General features: G+C 46.0%; 1 pseudogene; it reads right to left on the bottom strand.

Annotated features, from left to right (window-relative positions):
* Nucleotides 1-19,282: 19,282 nt before the first annotated feature.
* On the bottom strand, nt 19,283-20,900 carry LOC129542310 (sec1 family domain-containing protein 1 pseudogene; annotated as a pseudogene).
* Nucleotides 20,901-21,853: the final 953 nt, after the last annotated feature.

Below are 21,853 nucleotides of genomic sequence, written 5' to 3'. Positions count from 1 at the left end.
GAGAGTCCCTTGGACTGCAAGAAGATCAAACTAGTCAATCCTAAAGGAAATCAGCCCTGAATATTCATTGGAAGGACTATGTTGAAGCTGAAGCTCCAATACTTTGGCCACCTGATGTGAAGAACTGATTCACTGGAAAAAAAACTCTGATGCAGGGAGAGATTGAAGAAGACAGGAGGAGAAGGGGACAGCAGAGGATGGCACCACTGACTCGATGGACATGAGTTTGAAAAAGCTCTGGGAGTTGGTAATGGACAAGGAAGCTTGAAGTGCTGCAGTCCATGGGGTCACAAAGAGTTGGACACAAGTGAGCAACTGAACTGAACTGAATAACCCCATAAATAGAACAATTAGAGATCTCTGCATATTTGATGGTTAAAATTATTCAATTTTACATGTAATAGCCCCCATCTCCCGGATTGAAGACAAGATTCTTTACTGTATGGACCACCAGAGAAGCCCCCATTCATACTATTAATTAAAATAAAGACTCACTGGAAAAGAGTCTGATGCTAGGAGGGATTGGGGGTGGGAGGAGACGGTGACGACAGAGAATGAGATGGCTGGATGGCATCACCGACTCAATGGACTTGAGTTTGAGTGAACTCCGGGAGTTGGTGATGGACAGGGAGGCCTGGCGTGCTGTGATTCATGAGGTCACAAAGAGTCGGACACGACTGAGCGACTGAACTGAACTGAACTGAACTGAAAGACTTAATTATAAAAAATGAAAAATAAATATTAAGAAAAAAAATCCAAGAGGTCCCCCAGTTATGTATCTGTGCAGGGGTGTGTAGAAAGATGTCAAATACAGAAATTGGGTGCTGGGGAGGGGAGAATATCTGTAATAATGCACTGCAGTTCATATAATTTTGTCTTGATTTCCTTCATTTTTTTGTTTTTAATATTCTTAATTTTGTCCTTCCCTCCTCTCCCAATACTCACTATTTTGATGGAACACAGCACATGGCTTTTGCCTGTTTTTGAACATATTACAAGCCAAACATGAATCGTTCTTTCCTTTCCTTGGTCTCCATTCCTTAACATTACCCCCTCCAATGACCTTTACCCTCCCCCTACCTCCCGTGATCTTGCATCTTGAATAATCACTCCACCTCCGACATCTTGCTTGCAATTATTCTGCTTTCTGAGCATTCACTTCCCATGATGGAGTTCTCAGCCCAGGATTGCTTTGACAGTGTCCCTGTGAAAACATCAGGTTCTCACAGCCCCTTTCTCCCTTGTACCCCATCTCTTCCAGCTCATCTTAGATTCAGTGCTCATCAAACACCATCCATTCCTTTGCCGCCCTCTCTCCATTGCACTCGCTGACTGAAAACAAATCAACTTAAACTCAACTCTTTGTTTACCTGCACCTGCCCTGGACCTGAGTGTGCCTGTGAAAGTGCACACTGTGCTGACCTCTCACACTGGAAATTCAAGCCTTCAGATCTCACTTCCCTGAAATTGGGAACCACAATGCTTCCAGTAAATGCCATTTCCAGTTTCAAAAGCAATGCTTTCCCACTTTCTGTCCTCCCTTCAGGCCTCCTGCATGCCTTCTCTTGTTCCATTCTCAGCCCATGACCTGGCCTCACAGTTCACAGGGAAAACCATAGTTTCTTCACCTGCTCACCATCAAATCTTCAACTTACCACTGTTTGTAGTTAGAGCCTCTGCCATCTCTCTTGGTGCAGTGTCACCTTCCCCATCACGTCAGATGTGATGTGTCACTCCTCACTTGTGCCTCACTTATGCCCTGGATCTCACCCCCTCCTGCCTCCTCAAAAGCCCTCCTCTGGTAACTCCCTCCTCTGTCAGTTGCACTATCAGCTTCTCCTACACGAGACATGTACTTCCAGGATCCACACATACCTCAATATCAGCCATCTTAAAAAACAATAACTCTTTGACTGTTCATCTCTCTCCAGCTGCCACACTTCTTATCTCTTCTTCTTCATCAAATTGTCTACAGGGACTGCCTCTGCTTCCTTGCTTCCTGATTTCCTTTTACCTTCTCAACCAAGTGCTGAAATCCCACTCCACTACTAAAATTATTCCTGTCAAAGTTACAAGAGATCTCCATGTGGCCAAATCAAGGGTTTCCTTCTGTCTTCATCCTACGGCTCTTAACAGAGTCCAACTCAGCTGACCACTCTCCTTCCTGAACATTTGACTTGCCTGGCTTCCAGGATAGCTCACAATTACTTTTCTTTTCAAGCCTCAGCCTCAGGCTTCATTCACTCCCATTCCTCTCTTGGTTTCTCAGTGTTAATGTGCCCCAAGAGCATGGTCCTAGGATCCTTTAATTTTCCTTTCCACATCCTTAGAAACGTCCAGCTTTGGACAGGGATCATCTACACACAAATGGCCCTTACATTTGTCTTACTTCAGTCATGATCTTTCCTGAGTTTCCCATTCACATAATATAGTGCTGCTTCAACATAGCACCATGATTTCAAGTAGGAAACTCCAGCCCTGGAACACACCCACTGTGTGCACTGAAAAATATCTTTTCTGATTGGAAATGTACTCCTTCTAATTATCAGGTTCCTATGAGAATATCAGTTCTTAATTATTTTTATATCATTCCTGACATCTCAAATTGAACTCAGTCCTAGGTGTTCATTGGAAGGACTGATGCTAAAGCTGAAACTCCAATACTTTGGCCACCTCATGCGACAAGTTGACTCACTGGAAAAGACTCTGATGCTGGGAGGAATTGGGGGTGGGAGGAGACGGGGATGACAGAGAATGAGATGGCTGGATGGCATCACCGACTCTGTGGACATGAGTTTGAGTGAACTCCGGGAGTTGGTGATGGACAGGGAGGCCTGGCGTGCTGTGATTCATGGGGTCGCGGAGAGTTGGACACGACTGAGCGACTGAACTGAACTGAACTGATTATTAGGACATATTCCAGAGTCAATAAATCTATACTGATTTTATCTGGAATATACTACACCCTTTCAGTCTGTGGGCTCAAACTTTCCTTGATTTTAGGAAAGTTCTCTTAAATTACATCCCAGATGGTTCTCCATTCTTTTTTCTCTTTGGAGGCAGAGACTACGCATACACTGTATTTCCTTTTGCTTCTATATCAATGATTTTCTATTTATGTATATGGCTTTGTCAGATCTTAGTTGCAGCATGTGGGATCTTTCATTATGGAACACATACTCTCTAGTTGTGGCGTGCAGGCTCTGGAAAGCACTGGCTCAGTAGTTGCAGCTATCAAGCTTAGTTGCTCCAATGCATGTGGAATCTTAGTTCCCCCACCAGGGACTGAACCTTTGTCCCCTGCATTGCAAGGAAGACTCTTAAACACTGGACCACCAGAGAAATCTCAAACATTTTCTCTTTGTTATCTTTATTTTTATTCAGCCTGTCTTTTGAAGATATCTTCCTGCTGCTCTGTTTTCATGAGTATCCTTTATCCTTTTTCTATAGTTATTATGACTTTACCTTTTGTGGTGTTTTCATTTTTTTTTCTTCCTTTTCTTTCTTGAGCACCACCAACTCATTTTCAATCATCCTTTGTTGTCTTCTTATTTCATCCTTGAGTCTGTGTTCCTGCTGTAAGCTCCTGATTCATAGGGGCTGTGTCTATCCTCCAATTTTTGAACGAAGAGACAATTGCATGTCTTTCCTCTGATTCACAGCAACATTACTTCGCTGTGTGCTCTTCATCTTCCTTTTGTGTATCATAAATCTTTCATTCCTCCCTCCCTGCTTCCATCTCTCTCTGTGTGTGACTTGTAATTAACCCTCTTTAGGTCTCAAAGACCTAAAAAGCCAATATCTTCCACAGCAGCCCCTCTTCTGAGCCACATTTACAGTCAGCTGGCTGCAGAGAAGGCAGTTCTCCGTACTTCCTTCCCCAGCACCAGTCCCTGCCTTCTGTGAGTCAGATAACTTTTCATTGTTCCTGAAGCCCTTGCACATACCCCATCTTACTCCAGTTGGGGGTCGGGACGTTCACTGGGTACTGTGGGCTCTGCCAATGCAGCTTGTGTTCTACCCACCACACCTTGTTTCTCAGATCTACCTGCCCCATGTCACTTCCTGGACACATATCTGACACCACCATCAGATCTCCACAGCACACATCATCTTCAGGATTCACACATCAGGCGTCATATCCTGAACCTGCAGATCTCATTATTTCTTGGATATGCATGTGTCACATCACCTTGCCAATCACATTGAACACCGTTTGTCAGATCTGCAAGTCACACATCACTTTCAGGATCCCACATCTGCTGGCATATCCTGAATCCGCTGGTCACATGTTATCTCATGGATCCATACATGTCGAGTCCTTTCCCGGATCACCATGTCCCATGCCATCAGTCAGATCATCACGTCTCACATCATATCCTGGATCCTCACATGCCCTCTAATCTCCTGCATCCACACATCCCACATCCTCCTGCAGGGGGGTGGTCTTCATCTGCAGCCCATAAGGAGGCATCTTGTCCTTCAATCCAGCAGGTGCTGCGTTTCCATCAAAGAACAACTGGGAATAGAGGGGCCCACACTTGGAACCTGGCCATACCACCCACAATCATAGACATTTTAAGATCCTTGGGCTGATAACAAACCCAATTTCACCACTTAAGACTTTTCACTGTGAAATGTAAGCTCCATGGGACCTCCTGCTCAGACCCCTTGAGACACTCTTCTATGACCTGGTATCTGACACTCACTCCCTTACAGGATATGACTCTGGCCAGGTCCGGGCCTCTGGTCTCACCTGGAGTGGGCTTGGTAATACCCTGACCCTTCACAAGGACATCTGTGCTATAAGAATGGTGAGAGGTGGGATGAGTGAGCCAAAGCAGTGCAAGCCACTGAACAACACCAACCTGTGTAACAGTCAACAAAGAATCAGCTGTGTATCACTCACACAATGTCCAAATTGTGAGCTTCTGATTGAAGTCATGTCTCCTCCAAGGGAATTCTCAGGGCCCAGGGACCAGGGCTGCCCAAGACTCCTCACTCCCCACTGGGGCAGAGTTCTGATTCCCATCCAGTCCCTTTGGTCCATGCTTCTCCCTGGGTGGGGTCCTCATGTTCCAGTGGTTCTGTCCTGGAGTCTGTTGCCCACACAGGGTCCAGAAAGCCTGGAGAGCAAGAAGCTACACTGTTTCCTTGTAAGGATATAAGGATGAGGCCTCAACTTCCTTGTGATCTCCTGATTTACCAGGAGCTCAAGCAGACAAGAGAGGACATGAGAAGAGCCGGTGTTCAGCTCCTGCACTGTGGAGGCCAGCCCCTTCCCTGCTCTGTTAACAGTCCACTAACATGACCAATCTGAGCCCTCAGCCCCTGGGGGCTCACCTAAATGGTTCAGAGTGTGCATGTGACTCATATGGGTCCAATCAGAATGAGGCCCTTTCCTGCAGGATCTCAGCCTAGGGGATGAGAGCTGGAGATGGAGCAACCTGTTGAGAGAGGCCCATTATATAAAGTAATATAAGGCTGTCATTGCATGAACTAGTGGCGGGGGGGTGGTTGCCATTATAAAAACTAATAGAGGAGTTGGTGTTACATAAACTGACATCGGAAGAACTGTTGCATAAGTGAATACAGAGACTGCCATTATATAAACTAATGCAGGGCTGTCATTACATAAACTAATAAAGGGACTGTCCTTAAATAAACTAATACAGAGGTAACCTCAGGGAGGACCTGCCATTATAAAAACTCAGACAGAAGAAATAAAGCCACCAATCGAGTGAGAAAACTAGTTCTTCATTTATCATTTGAGGCCCTGGACCCAAATTTTCCTGATTCTGTTCATTCTGTTGAGTTAGATAAGTCATAAATCTCCTATCTTCTTTAATGTGGTTTGAATTGAGTTTTCTGTCTCTTGCATATGAATAAACCTGGAATGATACCTTCGAAAATCATCCAGGCAAAACATCTATGAATCCATGTTTTTCCCAGTGACCCCCTGACTGGGCCAGCTGACAGTCCAGAGGAAAGCAAGATGGGAGATTCGGTCCCAGGATTTGTGGCTTTAGAGCCTTTGCCAGGTTGACCATGTGTCTTTATGAGGAGATGCTTAGCCCTTGGCAGCTCTTGGAATCAGTCCTGAGCTGAGTTCAGCTTTGGGTTCTGTGATGAGTGCAAACCATCTCACTTAACGCACAAAAGCAAGATGTGCCAGGAGGGTTCCTACCGAAATCTGCTGGGGTTAAATCATGTTTATTTCTCTGCAGAAGCATCCTTCCTGCAGCAGAGTATGAGTCAGAGGCTATTGCTAACCCTGCACAGGGATGTGTGAGACTGGGTCACAGGCTGTCCAAGCTTACAGAGTCTTCCCCAGCAAACACAATCACTGTTAGGGAAATTGCCTGGGAGGATTAGGCTGGGATCTCCAGACACCTTGATGAGCTGAGACTCAACTTGAGAATGATCAGTACTCCCTTGGTGACAAAGTTGTAAACTCTCCCGAGCATCAGGGCCACCTGTTCATGGGCTGTTGGTGTTTCTCCCAACTTCTGCTCTGAAGCTGCATGGATTGGTCTCTCCATTTCTAGCTCCCCAGCAGTGCTTCTCCAGCAGCACAGGCATGAAACCCAGAAGCATTAGGAGCAGCTGGCCCATTTTCAAGGGGGTAGGTTTGTACTCCATCCAAGTAGGTGGCTGATGTCCAGGGCCTGAGATTGGCTCACACCTAGAGATCTAGCCTGGTTAATGATAAGGGAATGAATTAGCTAGATGTCTGAATTGCTACCCCAGTTAGTTATTGGGAAATAATCCCAAGAAATATTGGCAGGCTGAGGTTGGATAATGCTTAGAAACTCAGTCGGACTAGTAATCCTTGACCCAATCTGGCAAATACTTGAAGATGAAGCTTACCCAACGTCTGGAACTCATCTGAATATCTTCTTGTGAGCAACTGGGCCAGAGTCTGGAGTCTTGTCCTGCTTTGTAATCAGGTACCCAGCCTGGTTAGTAACAGAGGATGAAACCTGGTTAATGCCTGTTCACACAGCTTGGTTAATGTCTACAAACTTGACCTAATGTGTCCCAAGGAAGAAGAGCTAGAGCATGAACTGTCATCTGTACTTGAAAAGAAGACTGGGCTTCCCTGGTGGTCCAATGGCTAAGACTCCCTGTTCTCAATGCAGGGGGCCTGGGTTCAATCCCTGCCGAGGGAACTAGACCCCACATGCTGCAACAAAGAGTCTACATGCCACAACTAAGACCCTCTGCAGCCAAATAAATAAACAAATATTTTAAAAAAAAAGAAAAGAAGACCAATAGTTCTGGAACACCTACTTCAAATGCCTCTGAAATGCAAACACAGTCTGGCTGGAGTGGACACCAAAGATCTTGATCTGGTCTGAAGGGCTTTTCCCGCTCTGTGCCTGGAACCCATTCATCATCCACATCAGTACACATGCAACATCTCATATCTTCCCAGATTTTAACTGGCCTCTCAGGATGCTCTGAGGTCTCACAGAAGCAGACACTTGAGGTAGGGGAATCAGCACTGGTTAAACTGATGAAAAGGGACATGGAGCTGGAAGTGTGAAACAATTCTGAAAGAGCTCTATCCACAGTGATGCTCCACAAGTGCAATTCACTGGAGTAAACTGAAGTGTTGCAGAGAGGAACAAGTGCTTGTCTTGGAGGGACCATGAAATGAGAAGCCACTGTGTTATGATGTTCCCAAGGAAACTGGGAGCCATATGGGTGACCCACTGCCCTTCTGAGGTCATAGCTGGAGTGATAATTCTGTAGGAGATGGAACATGACTTCTTATTAGAATAGAAGCAGTCACTCATGTCCCTTTCATCTTTCAAAATATTGATTGAATGATGCCAAAAACTCAGTACACTGTTGAGCAGTAGCCTCTATAAAAGAAGCTCTGTGACAGCTTCCCCAGCTTCTTCCCTCACTCTATTATAACAAAACAATAGAGATAAAAGATGCTCTTTTCACCTAAGGACTGGTGATGCAACCAGGTAAAGTATTGTCAACCATCCTGCAGTATCTAATAAGGATGTCATAGCCACTTCCTTAGATTTGATTGTCCATCCAAATGTTATTGTCTGACCTGCCATTTGATAAATGTTGCTAAACACCTACTATATACCAGGCCCTGGGCTAGGTATGGCCCTTCAGAAATTACAGCTCAATGAGGAGATTGAGATTGTCTTCTCAATAGGGAGACAGTCATGGAAATAGACTAAATTGTCAGATCTCTTGGTTTCAGGCAACAGAAACACAATTTCACATGCCAGAGGTCAAGAGGGCATTTGTTGATCAAGGACAACAAGGAAGGGTTCTGAGCTAGGTATCCTTTGTGTCTTAAGAATTCCACCCTTCACTCTTTCCTGACGTGATCTATCTAGAAAAACTGGTCCCAACTCTGCCTCAAAGCACTTCTTCACCTTCAGGTTGGGTTCAGTGGCAGGAGACTGGAGGGTGGCAAGAGAGAAAAGCAGGGGTATTCTGCTTCTGTCCTGCTTGCCTGTGACTCTGGCAGAGGCTGTATTTCTCTAAGGCCACAGACCCTACACATAGATGCTTTCTCCAGGCAACAGCTGTCTCTGGCTTCCAGAAACATTGCTTTCTCACTTGTCATTCAGATGATCCCAGGGGTAGACTTCCCACTCTTGCTAGCCCCTGAAGTGGGAGTGAACAGCATAAATATGGATAAACATAGAGGAAAAAGAAGATACTTAACCAAGGCAGTATATACATTCAATGTCATCCCTATCAAAATACAAATGGTATTTTTCATAGAAATGGAATAAATAATTTTAAATTTTATATGGAAACAAAAAAGACTCCAGAATGGCCAAAACAATCTTAATAAAGGCCAGAGCTGAAAGAATCATGCTCCTTGACTTTAGACTATATTACAAAGCTACAGTAATCAACACAGTATGGTACTTGTACAAAATCGGACAGATCAATGGAATAGGACAGAAAGCCCAGAAATAAAGTCACGCACTTACGGTCAATTAATCTATGACAAAGGAGGCAAGAAACTACAATGGAGAGAAGACAGTCTCTTTAATAAGTGGTGCTGGGAAAACCAGACCAGCGACATGTAAAAGAATGAAATTAGAACATCCTATTACACCATACACAAAAATAAACTCAAAATGGGTAAAAGTCCTAAATGTAAAAACAATACTCTAAAACTCCTACTGGAAAACAACATAGATAGAAGAGTCTTTGACATAAATCACAGTACTTTTGATCCATCTCTTAAAGTAAAGGAAATAAAAGCAAAAATAAGCAAATGGGACCTAATTAAACTTTAAAGTTTTTGCATGGCAAATGGAAACCATAGACAAAACAGAAGGATAATCTATTGAATGGGAGAAAATATTTACAAATGATGTGACTGATGAGGTATTAATATCCAACATATATAAACAACTCATACAACTCAACACTGGAAAAAACTCAATTTAAAAATCGGATTCATGTCAATGTATGGCAAAACCAACCAATATAATATTGTAAAATAATTAGCCTCCAATAAAAAAAAACAGCAGAACACATGAATAAACATTTTTGCAAAGAGGAAATGCAGATGGTCAACAGGCACATGAGAAGATGCTCAACATCACTAATCATCAGAGAATGCAAGCCAAAACCACAAAGAGATATCACTTCACACCAGTCAGAGCGCAATCATCAAAAAGAACACAAATATTGGCAAGGATGTGAAGAAAAGAACCCTTGTACACTGTTGGTGGGAATATAAATTGGTGCAGCCACTGTGGTCTAGTTGTTAAGTTGTGTCTGACTTCTGTGACCTCATGGACTGTACCTACCAGGCTCCTCTGACCATGGAACGTCCCAAGCAAGAATACTGGAGTGGGTTGCCATTTCTTTCTTCAGATGATCTTCCAGAACCAGGGCTCAAACTCATGTCTCCTGTATTGCAGACAGTCCCCTGCATTGCAGGCAGATTGTTTACTGCTGAGCCACTAGGTTTGAAGGTTTCTCAAAAAGCTAAAAACAGACCCAGAAATTCCATTCCTGGATAAATACACACACACAAAAAAAAAAAACAGTAATTGGAAAAGACACATGCATTGAGGTGTCTGTAACACTGTTTACAATAGCCAGGATATGGAAGCACCTAAATATCCATTAATGGAAAAATGGATAAAGAAGATGTGGTTGATATATACAATGAAATATTAGCTACAAAAAGGAACAAAATTGTGTCATTTGCATAAATGGAGATGGACCTAGAGACTGTCATACAGAGTGAAGTCAGAAAGAAAAAAAATATTGTATATTGATGTATACATGTAGAATCTAGAAAACGGTAAAGATGATCTTACTTGCAAAGCAGAAGAGAGGCAGACATAGAGAACAAATGTATGGATACCAAAGGGGAAGTTGGGCATTGGATGAATTGGGAGATTGATGCATATACACAATTATGTATGAAATAGATAACTAATGCAAACCTACTATATAGCACAGGGAACTCTACACAGTGCTCTGTGGTGACCTAAATGGGAAAGAAATCCCAAGAGGAGACATATGTATACATATAACTGATTCACTTTACTGTACAGCAGAAACTGACACAACAGTGTAAAGCAACTACATTCCAATAAAAAAAAAAGCATCCCTGTGTTTTTAATTTCTAGATCATCATCCCAGATTGGGCACAGCTGTCTGTGTATCAGTCTTCCTGGGGCCCTTTCAGGAGTTGTCTCTCAAAGACAGATTCAGGTGTCTGCAGCATAAATGTCAATGCTCCTTCAGAAAGATGAGGCAGATGGCTGAGTACTGAAAAAACATTATTGCATTCCTGGACTGTATTGGTGAGACACCTTTATCTGACACTCAGGTAGACAACTGTTCCTAGAAATGAAAGGCAAGCTAGAGGCTATCGTGCCCGTAAATCACCCACAAAAAGAGATTTGACCTTCCACAGTAGTGAGCATTGACTTGTGAGTGTACAAATATGGGGAATGCTCATTTTTAAATGTCTCAGCAAGACAGGAGTTAGACTAGTTCTGCATCCCAATACTCCTTTCTAACGGTGCTTCCCTGCATGGAGCCTGGGTCTGGTGCACTTTGAGAAGAGGGGTCTCATGTCTTGATGATTAGAATTCTGTAAGTATTTGGACACAGAATCCTGTCTTTTCCACAAGAAGCTTCACCAGGTGGTGTCAGAGATCATGGAAGTGAAGGACTGTTCCAGGGAACAATGTGTTTGGATTGGCATTGAGAGAGAGGACAGTTGACACATGGACTTTATGAAATGCATTAAATGGCTTGTCATTGTGACAAATAATAAAAGTAATGACTGTTAAAGAGAGTGGAACAGCACAAAAACTACTTAAAATATCATCAAGCATTCCTTGTGGACACTCCTGGCTGCCATGGCATAAATGTTTTATTAAATAAAAAGCAGTTTGCATCTCCCTTCTCTATGGAACTGGCTGTTGCCTTTTTGTTTTGAAATTTTAAATCTGTATCATCCAATTATTTATGGATCTCACGGACCTGTAATTTTGCTTGTTTGAAATCATCTGCTTTTGCTTCCTAATCTTGTTGGGGATCACTGTACCCAGCTGAACCTACTCTCTCAAACTGACTCTTATTTATCTTGAATTATTTAGTTATAAAAGGAGGCTTGGAAACATCCTCTGGGCCGACCTCTGTGACAGTGACTGTCCCCAAAGTTCATTCATGTGCTTTGTACAGGAACGGTAGCGCCCCTAAGGTTCAGCTAGATGCCTGTTCTTCCAGGATAGACTATAGTTCCCAGCCTCCCTTGCAGCAAGGTATGGTCGCATGACCAAGTTGTAGGCAATGAAATTAAAGAGGAAATTACGGGTACAACTTCCGGTTTGCCTCTAAAGACCGACCCCCTTACCCGCCCCACCACCATCCCCAATCTCCCATCTCCCACCATCTTGGATCTTGAGGAGGACAAGGATCTACCAGGGCTGGTGGAGCAACGACTTGGAGCTGGGGCCTTAGTTGATGGGGTCAGTGCACATTGTTCCATGTAACAGGCCTCGGCTTGTAGATAATAGAAATTCCGCGTTTTGTTTAAGCCACTCTTATTCGTGCACCTGCTCACATGCTGAGGCACACAGGCTCCTCTGAGCCCCTTGTTTTCCATCTTTACTTTCTTCTTTCCTTGTGAAGTAAAAGCATCAGATAATAATGGTGGACATATCTGGAACACAGTCTGTCGCCCCTGAGTGGTACTTAAATGTCCTGTGAATGACCTCATTGATCCTCCCAGTGGTTCTGTGGAGTAGGTGATGCTTCCATCCCCCTCCTATAGATGTGGAAACCGGGGCACAAAGACCCCCAGTAAAACACAGGGCCAGTAAGGGGGCAGGGCGTGAGCCTGGGTGGTCTGGCTCCAGAATCCCCTGACTTTCTGCACAGGGAAATCCTGTGTCCCATGTAAATGCAGAGGGAGTTGGTATCTGACCTCTGTTGTGGTGTGTTTCTTTCATAGACCCTCAACCCTCAGTTCCCCAATGATATTTCCGGTGGGTTTCTCTTGATCATTGCCCACCCCAGTCCACCCACCCTTTGAACAGCATGTGTACATCTGTACACATGTGTATGTGTACATCTAAGTGTCCATCTGAGTATCTGAGAGACTATGACAGCCCCACAGCCCTTATGCAGGGTGTGGGGAGCCTGGCCACAGGGTCCTCACTAGCTCAGACCCACCGTCTCCCATTGCCCAGGGTGAGGAATGGGGGATAGGACAACGTTTAGCACCCGACTAGGGCCCTGGAAGTGACTCAGGCAGCTTCTTTCTCCTTTCTGCTAATTTCTCTTCACTCCCCCAAACCCCACTGTGCTGCCCCTCCTTAAGGGGAGCAAAGGAAGAGCCCCCTCAACCCCAGGCTCCCAGCCAAGGAATTCAAGAGAACCCAAGATGAAGTGCAGTGAAAGTCGTCAGTCGTGTCTGACTCTTTGCAACCCCATGGACTATATGGTCCGTGGAAATCTCCAGGCTAGAATACTGGAGTGGGTAGCTGTTCCCTTCTCCAGGGGTTCTTCCCAACCCAGGTCTCCTACATTGAAGGCAGATCTTTTACCAGCTGAGCCACTAAGGAAGCCCTAGATAGACACCAAGAATGGACTAGAAGCCCAGTCAGACTGATGGGAAACTGTGCAAAGTGCAGAGTCACAGGAGCTAAGGGGATGAGTCTTAACCCACATATGATGCCATTGTTGTGTTCATAAGGTCTACAGGCATTTCCTCCAGAGTAAGGGACAGGGACCCCAGGAGGATCTGCTAAGTTGGGGAGGATGTATCCTCACTGTCCCAACAAACCTGCCCTCAGCCTCCACAGGGACTTGGGAAAACTTCTCTAGGGTTCTCGCTCTTCACTCAAGTTAATGGTCCTCCCCTGAGCAGTGGCCCTGCAGTCTTTCAGCAGCTGGAAACTGCAGTTGTTCTAGATTCACTAAAGAGCATTTATGTTCCTGGAGCTTCCATATGGGCTCTGTGTCCAGAAGGTCGTGAGGGAGCACTTGTCCAGGGAGCTGGGATTCTGGGCTAGACTCACTCTGGCGCAATGGCTGGTTTGGGATCAGTTCAGTTCAGCTCAGTCGCTCAGTCGTGTCCGACTTTTTGCAACCCCATGGACTGCAGCACGCCAGGCTTCCCTGTCTATCACCAACTCCCAGAGCCTACTAAAACTCATGTCCATCATGTTGGTGATGCCATCCAACCATCTCATCCTCTTTCGTCCCCTTCTCCTCCTGCCCTCAATCTTTCCCACTATCAGGGTCGTTTTCAATGAGTCAGTTCTTCACATCAGGTGGCCAAAGTATTGGAGTTTCAGCTTCAGCATCAGTCTTTCCAGTGAATATTCAGGGATAGGATGGGCTGGTTTGATCTCCTTGCAGTTCAAGGGACTCTCAAGAGTCTTCTCCAGCACCACAGTTCAAAAGCATCAATTCTTTGGTGCTCAGCTTTCTTTATAGTCCAACTCTCACATCCATACATGACTACTGGAAAAACCATAGCTTTGACGAGATGGACCTTTGTTGGCAAAGTAATGTCTCGACTTTTTAATATGCTGTCTAGGTTAGTCATAGCTTTTCTTCCAAAGAGCACATGTCTTTTAATTTTATGGCTGCAGTCACCATCTGCAGTGATTTGGAGCCCCCCCTCTAGTAAAGTCTCTCACTGTTTGCATTGTTTCCCCATCTACGTGCCATGAAGTGATGGGACCAGATGCCATGATCTTGCTTTTCTGAATGTTGAGTTTGAAGCCAACTTTGTCACTTTCATCAAGAGGCTCTTTAGTTCTTCTTCACTTTTTGCCATAAGGGTGGTGTCATCTGCATATCTGAGGTTATTGATATTTCTCCCAGCAATCTTGATTCCAGCTTGTGCTTCATCCAGCCCAGTGTTTCTCATGATGTGCTCTGCATAAATTAAATAAGCAAGGTGACAGTATACAGCCTTGAAGTACTCCTTTCCCGATTTGAAACCAGTCTGTTTTTCCATGTCCAGTTCCTACTGTTGCTTCTTGACCTGCATACAGATTTCTCTGGAGGCAGGTCAAGTGGTCTGGTATTCCCATCTCTTTAAGAATTTTCCAGTTTGTTGGCTTGGGATATAAAATACATTAAGTATGGATCTCAGTCTATGATCTTATGTGTGCTAGAAAATACCATTTAGGGCTGCCTTTCCATAAGGGATTCCCTGGTGGCTAAGACAGTAAAGAATCTGCCAGCAATGCAGAAGACCCGGGTTCAATCCCTGGGTTGGGACGATCCCCTGGAGGAGGGCATGGCAATCCACTCCAGTATTCTTTTTTTTTTTTCACTCCAGTATTCTTGCCTGGAGAATCCCGTGGACAGAGGAGCCTGGAAGGCTACAGTTCATGGGGGTCACAAAAGAGTTAGACAGGACTGAGTGACTAACACTTTCACTTTTGCATAACTGAAGCTCATTTCTTTTTGAGTCTCTGCTTTGTGTCTTTGGTGGAGATGTCAGTTCAACCCATTGAGGATCCCCTTCCCCTTCTTCCCTGGTATTCTAAGTTCTGCAGAGGTGGTGTGGGCAACTTTTTTTCTTGTTTGTATTCAAGACCTTTGGAATACATTCATGTGTTTGGCAAATTTCCAGACATATAATTATGAGCTGAATCAGAACACTCAAGCCCCTTCCCATGCCCCTGTATTCAGGGTATGCCAGGGGCTGGGCAGTGGCAGCAAAGGTGGTTGGATCTGCATCTGGCCCCATCAGGTCATTGTTCCAGCCCTGACCTTCCATCCTCCTAATCATTCAGTGCTCATCCCAGGACCCTATACCTACACTCGCTTTCTGCCTGATCAGTTCAAATCACTATCTGAGCTACTGACTGCTGTGGGGTCACAAGATGCTGTGACGTTCTGGAAGAGGAGCACAATGTCATCACATAGTGATGACAGAGTAATGACGTCACAGGAATGTCATCACCCCCATGAGTCCCTCATACTTAGGTCCTTGCAGGTCTCTGTGATTCCTCCCCCTCCCCCAGGGCTTCTCTAAGGTCCCTGTCGGTCTCGGCCCCTTCCACGTGCCCCCAGGAGCCTGAGGCCTCCCGCTGCCCCCACCCCTTCCAAGGAGGCCTGGGGACCCCATGACCAGACTCATGACACTGTCTGGATGCCCCCCAAGCAGCATCTATTCCACATCAGGTACCTTCTGAGCTGGAGCTTGGGGCTGGGGCAGGGGTTGGGGGGAATCAGCCCTGGATCAGGTGCTGGGTCACCCCAGAGCAGTTTTCAGGGCTTGTAATTCCACAGTGGGACGGTCACTGATATCCCAGCGGCAGGATAATACTCTGAAGAAATGACTGATATATTTTTGCCCTGGGCTTCTCTTTTACCACATGCCCCCACACCTGGTCATTATTGCCCTGGAGGCTTCTGCTCCAGGGGAAGTCCTGTAGGAGAAACAGAGAACTAAGGAGTAATATTACTGTCTTTAAGAGATTTTTCTCAAGTACATAATCCTGCTGTAATGCAGAGAACCTTGGGAGAACACCTTCAGAGTCAGTTGCTTCTTAGCCCAAATAGGTCAAGATTACTCTGGGTTGGGGAAGAGGATAATCCAGAAAAAAGATGAGAGACACAAGAAGAGGCCTTGCACCCAACCTCCACAATGTCAGCTCTGAAATGGAGTGTCTGGCACCCCAGATAAATCAGGACTCTGAACACAGAGGAGAATTGGATTTGCTCCCTGCCTGGAAGCAAATGACCACACAGGACTCCCCACAGCCAGAGTGGGGGCACAGAGAGAGGAGGTGGTTGGTGGGGCCTCAGGGCAAAAGGGACCCACGAGAAACCCTTTGGGTTCTCACATCCCTGTATGTGGAGGAGACCATGGTGCACCCACGCCCCTTATTAGATAAAGTCCTACAGCAAAGCAAGGCTCAGGGCATGAGGAGAGCTGTGCTGAGGCAGGGGCTGTGACACCAGGCACACTGAAACAGTATTGTAGGAGCAGACCCCGGACGGGGATGAGAACTATCAGCAGGTTTTAGCAAGGGAGGTGATGGCTGGAGTCCCAACTCCACCCCATGTGAGCCCGCTTAGAGGCACCCACGAGAAGAGGAAGAAAAATCCCCAACTGTCTAGATATCCCGCATTGATGCCATTCACTTGGAATTGAGTCTACTGTTTTCTGCCATTAGGCAGAGTGAGGGCTCTAGAGAGAAACTATATTTAGTTATAAAAGAATCATGTTATTTTACACACTTGAGTTGATGCCTTAGAAATCTGTGCCATCTGAGCGTGCTTTGGGAGAAATGGTTATGTGCCGTGTAACAAATGTCAAATTTGCTTTAGCGCCCTGGAGGAACGAAACCAATTGTGTTTTCTCTAAGGTTTGCCCTGGAGCTGAGGAGGCTGCTCTGGATCTGACATCATCTTGAACCTGGAGGGTGGGTTCAGGGGGGATGTTCAATCACTTCAGGGTGGGCCAAGGGGCTGCTCACGCAGGTCCTGGGAGTAGTTGAGCTGGGAGGAGATGGGAGAAACGGAGGACAGATGGAGAGACCAGGAGCGAGAGGGACAGCTGGGCTGAGAGGAGGGGCATCGAGTTGCGGAAACCACAGGTGATGTCCTGACCCTTTCTTCAGCCTCCTCACTTGGGAGCAGCTGCCCTCCCCACCATAGTCCTGTGAGGAGGGAGGAAACTTCAGATTGGAGGAGGAAAACCCAGCGGAGCTGCTCCATCAGACTCATGAAAGCGGGAGCGCCCTCGGGAGTTTCATCATCATCCTCTGTGTCCCTGACACTGCTAATAAATGGTGGTGGAGGATGACAAGGTTCTTGACCTCTTCGGAAACAAACAGTAAAATTAGAAGAACCCCAAGATGGTTTTAGGTAGTGACAGCAGCTACAACAGGAATAAGAACAATGATGAGATGGAGGGAATGTGAGGATCGCTTCCATGGGGTCAGGGCAGGTCTCTGTGAACTGATTTTTGTGCTGAGACTGGAAGGAGATAAGGAAGGAATCAGGCATGTTAATGTATCAGGAAGAACATTCTTGACAGAATGAAGAGCAAGTGAAAAGTTCCGTGAGACAGGTTAAAGTGGGGAGACTGATAAACCGAGAGAACTTGAGTGCCATGGAACCGCGACCGGTGAGCATGTCTGTGTGCCCACTGGCCCTCCATCGAGTGCTCAAAACTGAGCTGGGGGCCGGAATTGTGTCAGTGTCTCATTCCCACAGGCAGCATCAATGCACCTGCCCAGGACTATCTTTGCAGCTGGCATCCTGCACGATCTAGTTGTGAGCGATGGGAGAAGAGCAGACACGGTTGAGCAGGTGGGGATGGAGCGCTCACAGGAGCGAAGTTATTCCCCCATGAGGCCATTAACACATTCTCACTCCATGGGGCCACAAACAACTTCGTCCATTCTGTCTGTTTCCACTGGTCTCTCCCAGGAAGGCCAGGGAGTCCTGTGAACACGCAACAGTCTGCATCTGAGTGGGTTTAACTCAGAGCTCTATGGCAATTTCTGTTCATTCTCTCTCCAAGGACATTTTCTGAAGCCTTTCCATGTGCTGAGCCAAAGAGATTGCTCAAGACCAGATGCAGAGAGCCCTTGGCCCAGGTAAAAAAGGGGCCCATTAGACAGGTAACCTGCAGCTCTGAGCTGGGAGGTGGGACTCCAGGAGAACACCTGCCATTCAGCTTCTGCCTGAGAGCAGAGATAGTCTGAGGGACAATGGCCTCCCCATCCCCACTCAGGTTAGAGTTTACTTGCACTGGGGGAATTTATATGCACTTTTCATCTGTTCCCCAAATGGCCCAGCAAGGTGATTGGGGTTGTGTCTCATTGCCTGTGATGCTCTGACTTTGGAAATGCTTGTCCCCAAATCACTCTCTTTCTGCAGGGAAACATGAAGATCTCACTGTAAAATGCTTGGGTTGAGGAGAAACCAACTCCCAAGGTGTTATAAGAACCCAGGGCTTCCCTGGTGGCTCAGCAGTAAAGAACTTCCTGCAGAAGCCTACAGGAGACGTGGGTTCAATCCCAGGTTTGGGAAGTTCCCCTAGAGGAGGGCATGGCAATCCATTTCAGTATTCTTGCCTGGAGACTCCCATGGACCAAGGAGCCTGGTGAGCTACAGTCCATGGTGTCACAAAGAGTTGGACGTGACTAAAGCGACTTAGCAAGCATGCATAAGAACTCAAGGTGAGGAAGGTGTGGTTTCCCAAAGCAAAATCAGGGTTTCTTTAGGAAGCAGAGGGAATAAATGACACTCCAAGCAATAGATATGTGATACAGGCCATTTGTGTCCACAGCGATCGCAGCAGCTTCCACTTGACAGTGGCTGGAGGTTGACACAGGCCTGTGGGGCACATGAACCCTCCCCTGGTGTCCTGATGACAGCCCCTTAAAAAGCAGCTCTGAACTCTGGTCCTGCCTGGCCCAATGAGGCCTGTGCTGCGGGACGTGTGACATGGAGCTGCCCCCATGCAGGGTGCTCCCTTTGTTAAGCCACCGAAGATGAATGAAGGCACCAACAAGCCTGGAGGTGTCCTGGGAATACAAGAAATCAAAGATGGAAACCATCAATGTCAAGTCAGGAATTAATTCTGTCATGTCACCACCACTGTTAGGAGGACTCATTAAAGCTGAACAGGAATCAAAGGGTGACTTGCCAGGAAGGAAATAAAGACCCTCATGACAAAGTAGGGGGTGGGGGAGGGCAGTGCAGAGTCTCACTGCATCAACTCAAGCTGTAAATTAAACTGCAGTTGATGGGATGGGATCTGGGTCTAGGGAGGCTCAGACAGGAGTTTGGGGAGCTCTTCCTGGCTGCTCAAACTCCAGGCCTCTCCTTTTTTCCCAAGTTGTGACAGCTGTTTCATGAACTGTGCAGTATGAAAAAGTCAGCAGCAGTCATATAAAACATGTTTGCCTCATTTCCCCTGTCTGTTGTCAACAAGCTTCTGATATTCAATGTAGTTGCCTTCTCCCAACACAAAAACAGTTGCTTCTTGGAATGGAATTTTGTTCCTCAGAACTGAGCTGTCACCGCCTGGCAGCATCTGGGATCAAAATATCTACAGTCATCGGTTTCACCGTTTGACTGAAGACAGGTAGGTTGTGCTGCTTCTGTACCGCCTCTGTCACCCCTGCCATCACACACTGCGATCTTGTGTTGGGGACTCGTTTGGCAATGCCTGACATGGCAGGAGCTGAAGCCATTCTAGCAAAAGCCTTCCACTGTTTGATGTGTTGTAAGGAATTCAGGTTGCATCCTGCATCAGTTCCAGCTTTCTGGTGTGGCTCCAAATCAGCCTCAGAAGCTGTTTGCTGTGCGCTTACATGATCGATAAGAAATGCCTCATTTATGTCCTGGATTGCCCGCATCAGAACCTGATATCACATCTGGAAGAGATTTACCCAGAGAAGCTTTGTTCATTAGTTTTTCTTTATATTCAAAACACACATCCAGTTTTCTTGCCTTTACATGTCCAAAGACAGCAGTGGCAACATTTTATGGAGATCAGTAAGTCTTTTTCCCCTTTCCAAGGTCTTCTGGCAAACAACCAAAGGATAGCTGAGGATAGCTGAGCAGTGTTGTCAGGAAGCATCCTCGTGGCCCCTTCATCTTCCTCTCTGGTCCCAGAGTGCTTCTCAGGTGTTTGACCTCATCTTCTCGCGCTCCGCTCTAAGATTCTAGTTCTTGCTGAACTGATTCCCAAACCTCTGGGAATGGACTTCCTTTACCTTTCTGCCAAAATGTATCAGCTGGAGTTAAATCGTATGACTTCCTGGTTTTTTCTCTAGGTCAGACTAGCACCAGCCAGGGAGTTTTTCATTCCTGAAGATTCTTCCAGGTTAACTCTGTGTACGTGGAAATCCACTACATCATGTGCATAGGACTGATATGTCCAAACATGATGTAAAGGAGTTCCCAGATCCATGTTTCTGTCAACAGGAGTGAAGAAGGCTTTGAAAGCTGAAGCTGCCAGCTCCCAGCCCATCACCTGTAGTAAAACCATTTTTGGCGTCTCTTAGATGTCCCGGAAACTTCTTATCTATTTTCACTGCTCCCATTTCCATTGCTGTTCCTGCTAATTATCTGATTATAGGAATAGTATGCAGCATAACAGAAAAGCAGAAGAGGCTGTCAACATTCCGGTTTGTAACAGTTTTCATTTCCGCATTTGTGATTTCCGAACTGTTAATGGCACAATATGAAACATTTCCTCATGTTTGATTGCATCATACAGGCGTATCATTTTCCAAAGTAATAAAATTGAGATACTGATCAAAAGCTGGCTACTTGGGTAACTGCATAGCTGCTACTTCTACATTTGCAATATATTCCAGTTTACTCCTTGAAAGGGCAGAAATAAAGTTTCAATAAGCTGTTTCACATAGAATTGATTTAAAAGAACTAGAGTAGTGGTTTATTATAAAAGGATACAACCAGGAACAGCCAGATGGAAGAGACGTGTAGGGTGAGGTATGGGGAAGGGGGCGGAGCTTCCATGACCTCCCCAAGCAAGCATTTCCCCAAGTTTCCAGGTATCCACCAACCCAGAAGTTTCCACCCACCTTTGCCTCTTGCCTCCAGCTCAAACCTGCCCTTCTCCCTGGGCCAAGCCCTCTGACACTCCCCTCCCACCTCTTCCCTCTTGCCCTGAAGAAACCTGCACTTCCTCACCCCCACCTGCCTCCTCTCTGCTGGCTTCTCCTCTGCACAGCCACATGCCCAAGAACCATCCATCCACACTGAAAACATCATTTCTCTGCCACACCAACTTCAAGCCACACTTCATTCTCCACTCACAGAGAAACTTCCAGAGAGACACGTGCAGCAAGAGAAGGTTTTCATGGCACATCTAAGGTGCTTTTTCTTCCGGTGTTCCTATCACTGTGGCCACCCCACCAACCAGGGTGGGCTGCGTTCAGGGGCTGAAGGAAGTATCACAAGGGGTGCCCCATCCGTGTGCCATCTTCCTCCTAATAGACCCCCTACCCTGTCTAGGAACAAACCCCATGGGACATACTGAGAGTAAAATTACTTGCTATTTATCTGAAATTAACACTTAACTGGCATTCCATATTTTATTTGCTACATGTGACAATTCTAGTTGAAATGACTTGGGTATATTCTGTCTCTCTGAAGTGTCAGCTGTAAGTCTAGACAAGCACTTTGGACCCTAACCTGCATATGTCTTTATAGAAGAAGTTTTTGTAATGTGAAATATCACTTCCCAGCCAACGGTCTTCCCCCAGCCTGGGGACTCCAGTTGTCAGAGAGGGACCCTGTGGTCTGTGGGGAGAGCAGGCAGTAACGAGGGCTCGCTGTCCTCTGTCCTCCAGCATGTGCC

This window comes from Moschus berezovskii, chromosome 19 (assembly GCF_049115385.1).
Source record: "Moschus berezovskii isolate FMDL1 chromosome 19, NW_MosBer_1.0, whole genome shotgun sequence".
Classification (NCBI taxonomy): Eukaryota; Metazoa; Chordata; class Mammalia; order Artiodactyla; family Moschidae; genus Moschus; species Moschus berezovskii.
This window is presented reverse-complemented; position numbering and strand designations above follow the sequence as displayed.